Consider the following 8,199-nt stretch of genomic DNA (forward strand, 5'->3'; position numbering starts at 1 on the left):
GAAGACTAACTTGCATCTTTAGTGAGGTTTTTCAGCCAGCTGACTGACTGCTTATTATTTTCAGCTTATATAAATAGGTTGGTTTGTCCTTGTCCCCAGCTTTCTGTAGACCTGGTTTGTAAAGTAAATTGGTGGAACAGGCCATGTCATCAGAGGCTTTACCTTGACCTTTATGGCGTTTGAAACATTTATTGTAAAGAACTTTTTCTAATCTTAAAAATGTAGAGTAGACTTTTTTTGTTAACATGGAAACATTCTGCTAATAATGTGTATTAAACTATGGTTTGTCAGTGTTTCGGTGTTAACCAAGTTGGTCTAATAATTAAATTGGATTTTTTTCTCTCTCATTTGAATTCTTCAGTCTTTCCTCTCTGCTCCCTTTGTCCTGTATTGTCTTGGAATACATCCTGATTAAATGTTAAAAGATATGACAAGGAAAGGACAACTGATCTCAGATTCTGATTTAAAGCCAACGTTTTCGTACTGCAGGATTAATGCACAGGTGGTGTTGCATGGCTTATTGAAATGGTCATGAGAGTGATGGTGTTTGGGAAGAAATTGATGTCTTTGATGTGGTTGTTTTGGCTCTGGAGTGTCTGTAACAGATGGGAGACATTGGAATAGGATCTGTCCACAGTCTGCAAAGATTTTCCCAGTCTGATGCAGTAGGTACAAGCAGGGCAAATGATTGCAATACACAGTCATTACAAGTCTTCGATGGCTGCACCTGCTGCCACACAACTAATATAAAGGTCGATAACCCTCCTGCACTCATCTTAGTTTTTTAATAGTTAACAGTTAATTCTTTATTTTCAAGGTTCAGGTTTCATATATTTGTCATTCTACAATTTAGAGCGTCCCAATGAAATTAAAGTCTTCCTTCACACTTCACACACAGAACATATATACTAGAATAACAATAAAAACAGTGTATACACTTATATATATTATACAAGGTAGTGGTTTGGTAATATATGGTGGAGTGGAGGAGTCTGAGGGAAGAAGCTGCTCTGAAGTCTGGTGAAACGGCAGCGGATACTTCTGTATGTCTTCCAATTAACATCAATTGAAATAGCATGACACGATTTGATCCTACCAACTATAACAATATGGAGGACATAATACAACACCTCCTCCTGCCTTGATCTTTTGATAACAGGGGTTTTCCTAATTGCATGGCGTCAGATCTTCTACAAATTGTTAACACATCTCTTCGCTCATGTGCCTTCCTACGGGCCCTGAAAACTGCAGTCATCAAGCCACTCTTTAAAAAAGACTAATCTAGACACATCACCAATTATAGGCCCATATCAAACCACCCGTTTTTAAGAAGAGGTTACAGTCAGTCTGGCTCAGATAATGAAAATCAACAAATATATAATTATGCAGACAACACAAAGATTTACATAGTCATATCACCAGGACTATGATCCCATACAAGCACTGAGCAAGTGCATTTAACAAGTCAACAATTGGATGCGCCAGTATTGCCTTCAATTAAACAAAGATAAAACTGAAGTCATTGTTTTTGAAACCAAAGAAGCACGATTAAGTCAGCACTCAGCTGTTGTAAACTAAGGACCAAGCCAGAAATTTTAGAGCTTTTTTTATTTTCTGTAAAAGTTGACAGTTACATTTTACAATAAATCTTAATTGAACGTTACGAAGCAAACATTAGAGCCGTTCTCACGTACGTTAGCTAGCTGTCACCGCCCTACATCAGTATAAGCTACATTAGCTTTTTCTCATGCAGACGACATCTGAATGTAGTCTGGCCTGACAGGCTTCATCACAAACATTTATTGTTGTTTTGTATCTTTACGTGGAGTTTAAATTGGAGTCTGTTGTGCTGGGAGCCGGTTTGTTTTGTGGCGTTAGTTGACTGCATTTCATTAGCTGTGGTGTTGCTGTACTCTGAGAGAGGCTCGGGAGCGCACATGTAGCTACATCCCGACCCGATACATTACAGTTTTTCTCAAATGCTAAAACACATTTCACAAACGTTTTGTCCATGTTCTCCAATGTCTAAACACAACACCCTTTTCTAAAGCTACATAAACACAACCACACCTTCTCCCTTCAAAACTCAAACTTTCACACCAAAAGAGCAGCTCGAAGCTTTCAAAAATGTAAACACTATACACATCATTACACACTACAGCAAAACAATTGAAGACAATGCTCAATTTGTGAGAAGGTTCTTTGTTTCATAACTGCCAATGCATATTTAGAAACTTTACAATAATGGATCTTCTTAGATCTCTGCAGAGGATTGGGCATTTAGATTTGTGAGTTTCATATGAAGAGTATAAATCTATAGTAAATTCTGTACACTACTGTAACAACTCAATGCAAAAACAGAATCTATTGCACACAACAGTACTCTTGAAAACATGATCAGGGTGTGAAGTTTTTTTAATTTATTTTATTTACACCACAATCACTGTGCGGCATCATGTCGCTGAGCTGCATCGGGCCACATCACCTCATCCATATCGCAGGCTATATTGTCTCTTGCCAGGCACCGCGGGAAAAACGCCCTGGAATGGCGGATCCATCCTTGGAAGTTCTCCACTGGGATGTCAACACACGCCAGCTCCATTGCCCTTAGGAGGTTCTCTCTAGTGTATGGTTGTCTGTCATAAACCTTCCATCTCCACGATGAGAAGAACTCCTATAGGGTTCAGGAAAGGGGAGTAGGGTGGCAGACAGACGTTTAAAAAGTGGTTACTGTTGGTGGTGAACCACTCTGATTTGGTTTGTTCTGTGGAAGTGTACATTGTCCCAAATGATGGATGGTGTTGTTGGCGGTCCAGGAGGATATCTTTTAGCTCCTCTAGGAAGGTTAGGAGACGTTGGGTGTTGTAAGACCCAAGGACAGCCTGCTGGTGGACAAGCCCCTCCAAACCCATGGCCGCACAAAGAGTAATATTACCCCCCCGTTGGCCAGGAACCTCAGTGATGGCTCTTTGGCCAATGATGTTACGGCCTCTTTGCCTTCGTTTCTGCAGGTTGAAGCCAGCCTCATCCAGGAAGAGGTACTCATGAGGTCTGGCCATCGCGTCCAACTGTAATATCCTCTGTGAAAATGTGAAAGTGCACAGGTGTTCAGAACAGTCAGTCAGGTAGCATAGTATTGTCCAGAAGTAATGTAGGCCACTGAGCAACACAGTATGTTCACTAACTGTACTGTGAACATGGATCTATACTTACTTGCACATACTCGTAATGTAGGTCTTTGTGTCGTGCAGAGTTTCGCTCAAAGGGAACCCTATAGACTTGTTTCATCCGCATCTTTTGGCCCGGAGAACTCGGTCTATTGTGGCCAAGCTGACATCATCAATGCCCTCAAAGTTCACATTATCGGCAATGACTTTGTCTCTGATCTCCCGGAGTCTGATGAGGTTGTTCTCACGAACCATATCCACAATGAGGGTTTCTTGTGCCGCTGTAAATATGGCAACCCTCCCACCTCTATGTGGCATTCTTTCAACTCTAAAGAAAGAAACGTGTTGTCAATTGACATGTTTTACAATACAGTAACAACTGATTTGAAACTAATAGACTACTTTCACAGGCTTGTAAAATTGTATTGTGACAAAGAAAGCAATAGAGTACAATACCTGTTGTGTTGTGTGAATGCCCTGATAATGGTGGCCACGGTGAACCTACTCAGGTTTGGACGGACTCTTAGTCCTGCTTCAGCCATTGTCATGCCATGGACAATGACATGGTCAATGACTGTTGCTCGCATCTCGTCCGTAATGATGGTGCGAGGTTGTCTTGCTCTCCCTCCTGGACCTTCTCCTCTCCCTTGTTGGCCTCCTCCTCTTATTCCTTGGCCTGCTCCTCTTCCTCCCTGGCCTGCTCCCTGGCCTGCTCCTCTTCCTCCCTGGCCTGCTCCTCTTCCTCCCTGGCCTGCTCCCTGGCCTGCTCCTCTTCCTCCCTGGCCTGCTCCTCTTCCTCCTTGGCCTGCTCCTCTTCCTCCTTGGCCAGCTCTTCTCCCTCCTCTGACTCGATTACCTCTTCCCCTGACTCTGCCTTCATCCATTGTGTTTGTTTGAAATCTTCAGCAAACTGTGCACTCTGAACTTGCTTTTATACATGTGGTCACAGCATTAGCAACAGGTGTTTTCAATTTTGAATCGTTGTGTGTAATGAATGACGCCAGGTGTGTTCATTTTGTTCAAATATTGCTGACTGTGGCAAGCATTTTGCATCACATGAGCTTTCATTTGAGAATATGAGCAGAGTTCTTTTGCAACTTGTGTTTTAGCAAGGAAAAATGTTTTAAGATTTATGTGAACGGAGGATTGTGTTTTGTGAATTGTGTCTTCATGTGAAATGTGTTTATGATATTGGAAAATGATGGCTAGATTTAGTAAATGTGTTTAGACAACTGGTCATTTGGTTTAGAGGATTGGCTTTTGTGTTTTAGCATTTGAGAAAAACTGTAAAAGCAGAATAGTGGCTGTTCCAAGCAACAGTGAACTCAGGTGTTGTTCATTTCTAAGTGAGGCCACAGCCCACTGACAGAAAAGGCAGTAAAAATGTGATCTATTAATAAGTGATTTTATTGACAAACTACATATAGTCCCTTTAAGAAATACAGCCTTTTCTGAGCTTTCTCTGCCGCATGAGCACAGCTAATTATTTAGAAGCTGAACTCACTCACTTGTTCACTATAAAAGATTTTATTAAGAAAGTTGCTTTTTACTGTCATGGTTTAGCTTGAGAGGAGAAACTAAAACATCAGGTAACATTTTGATGTTTCTTTAGTGAAGAGGAGGATTTAGATGGTTGAATCAGAATCTGTAATGTCGGTGTTGACCACCGACATTAATCCTGGAACTTACTCATTCCTTCCGATAACAACACAAAAGATTGCCAGCAGCACAACAAATAAAGCTTAACAGAAGTCCCCCCACTATTTTCATGCTTACACTATTTAGAATTATTTTTCTCTGTCCCTTTTTTACATTGTTCCTCTTACAAACCAATCAGCTGACTCAGAGACTATAATTAGTGGTCCATGCTGCACGATCATTGGCTGGAGTAGAGAGTCTGATATTAGAACTATTGATATGTTCTCTTTGTAAAGATGAGGGATATCTGGGATTATAAGGTCAAAATACTGACCTCTCCAACAGGGCCACGCCAAACTATGGCTGAACCCCTATATAAGACCATAGGCAGCCATTTCCAGCAAACAAGCTCAAACACTCAGGATCGCTTTCACACTTTTTGGATTGGACTTCACTGATGCACAATGTCTGCTGGTGTCCAAGTTGGAGCAAGATCCAACAGAAGAGATCGTCAAGACTTGCTAATATGTGCTAACATTCCAGACTGTGGCAGAAGTGGACTGAATCTGATGATGTTCATCTGAGACTGAGGAAGATATTCTTCTTTGGTGTTGATATATACAGTAGGTCATGATGAAAGATGATACTGCAGCAGGTGACAACAAAAGGCCTCTGCTAACAAGACGCGTCTTCAGCCACAATGGCGTTTATTACAGGTCAGTGTATACCAAGGGCGTCACTTTGTGTAGAAAAGTGATGGGGACATAGTGGCTCAGATTAGTGGTGTGAAGAGACACTTAGCTCGCGAGACAGTACAATACACGATATTAGGTTCACAAGAACGAGACAAAGATATCCTTCAACAGTGTTTTAAAGATATCCTCAATGCAGAGCTATATGAGCAGGGAAAAGCAGGAAATTTTGATCTTTAAACACTTCATTTCCTGCATTCTGATGAAAGTTTCTGCACTAATTTATGGTGGAAACGTATTTATTTATGTAAAAGGAAACACAAAATTCAGGTGGTACTTGACATTTCAAAATATATAAATATAACAGAATATAAGTCAGTGCAGATCTCAGACATTCTGTGCTGCTTTCAGATCTGTTTCAGAACTTTTCTCATGTAATATCATCCCTGCTGAGGCAAAACATCTGTAGGCATGATTTAGTCTTCCCTCCTCTTTTGTCATGTTCAAAGGGAGAGAACGGAAAATTTGGCCAAACAAATACTATCAAGAGTTGTTAAAGTTACCGATTGGTGCATGCTCGTGTTTGGGTCATTTTACAGTAGCTTCTTTTTTTTTAGCTTAAGTTACTTTTCTTGGACAATGCACATTTGTTTCTTCTATGTTTTGTTTGCATTGCATGTTATCTGAATGTGCAAATAAACCTTTTTAAAGGCCTTTTCATTTGTTACTAACTGCAAGCTATATTTCTGAACGTTTAACAAATTATGCTTTAAAAAAGTGGTGGGGATAAAATCAGCAATTTCAAAAAGTGGTGGGGACATGTCCCCAGCGTCCCCAGTGTAAATCACCCCTACGGTCGATACAGACACAAAAGTCAGAATAAGTCTGTCACTCCTGGGAAGGCAAGAGAGAAATCATATGGCTGTGACAAGTGTGCTGAACAGGATAGTCCTGACTGTACATGTCGTATAATTCCTTGTTTTCACGAATTGACAAAAGAATCTTTGCAAGAGACAGACGAAGCTCTTCAAAGTCTTTATTGAACAACAGACTTGAGTTAGTCTGCAGTCGTTGATACAGGCAGTCAGATCTTTTATACACATAGTGTGATTAAACTGACCCGCCCCTGTCTTTCTGTCCATCACACCCTCTAGATCATTTATTAACCAACTTTGGACATTTGGACACAATGTTGCAATGATGCCAAGCTCATTGGAAGCAAAGCTCTCACCAATTGTCTCACCAAAGCGGTCAGTGCTTGGGAGCCCAAGTGGGCATGGTTGATAGATACTGGGAAAGCAAGTACCTTCCTGTCACTGCTGTTAGGCCACTTAGCCTAGATGATGAAGATGAGTGCTGTGAACTTGCTGAAGGAAGCCGGAGCGTTCGCAGTGACAGCAATCATACTGCATGAATACCAAGCCTGCAGATGTTGCTGGTGAACGACTTAACCTGTTGAAGTCACCCCATGCCAGACCTGTCCCTGAAAGAAAAACAAATCCTGTCCTGTCACTTGAAGAAAGTGGACCCGAGAGAGGCAGCCAAAGCCAGACAAGACACTGATGAAAACTAGCTTTCCCAACCCAGTTTGTGTTAGTTCCCACCCTACTGTGCTGTGATTGGCTAGTCACTCATTGCTTTGACGTGCTCTTGTGATTGGATACTAGCTGTGAGAGCAATAGGATGATAGAGATCCTTGGTGCTCCCTCGCCTGTGACCTCTTGCAGTTGGTTTTTATTACAAAATAGGAATTAGTTTATTTACCATACAGACACTAACACTCCTGAGGATCATACATTAAGATAATAAGCATAGACTTTTCCCGAGATTAAATAAATGTTACTTTACTGAAATGCTTTTATTATCTTATGCAGTTCTGCAAGATTAAGGTTTTATAATGATTACACTAATAGCAGCTTACATTAATATCTGTAGATTTGTATTGAGATCTTTATCGCACGCATCATTGTTTCATGTCTGATGCACTTAACTGGTTGGTCTTTGCTTTTAAATGCATTTACTTTAACTATCCTTTTTACTTAAAACAGCATTTCGTTCCAGTTAGATCACACACTGAACACCTTTTTCTTACTGTGCCTAGAATTTGTAATGAAATTTGGAGACATATTTCTAAGTTTTAAGGACTGGAATAATTTGCCTAACTCACTCAGAATGATGGCTTCTTGTCATGAGTTTGTTTTGTGTCATTTCGATTGGTTGTTTCATTTATTATCTTAATTATTATTTATGTTTTTTTTTTTTTGTTTAAATGTCTGTTCATTTCCATGCTTGTGTGTCTGAGGACCCTCTTGCAAACAAGATGGTGCATCTCAGGGGGTTTATCCTCAAATCAAATCAGCACCCTTTGCTTTATCTACAAAGGATGAACATATACCTCTTATTTAGGGACGCACAGCTTGTTGTGGTAATCTGAAGATCACAAGGCAGACACAGATGGAACTTGGTGTGTTGGTTGTCTGAAAAAGTTACACATTGTTTTGTCTGAGATTAGAAGAAGTTTTATTATTGTACATAATTGAACCAAAGTAGATTTTATGTGTCTTTTTTGACACTGATTAACAGGAAAAGTGAAAACAGATCTCACAAAGTGATCTTGATAAATTGCACATGTAGAATGATGGTCCAATCAGGTTCCAGTTAGCACCAGGCGTAGCTCATTTATGCTTCTCTATAGACCAGGC

Source organism: Micropterus salmoides, unplaced genomic scaffold (assembly GCF_014851395.1).
Source record: "Micropterus salmoides isolate LMB-PRFRI ecotype aquatic unplaced genomic scaffold, ASM1485139v1 Ms_hic_scaffold_22, whole genome shotgun sequence".
NCBI classification, from domain to species: domain Eukaryota; kingdom Metazoa; phylum Chordata; class Actinopteri; order Centrarchiformes; family Centrarchidae; genus Micropterus; species Micropterus salmoides.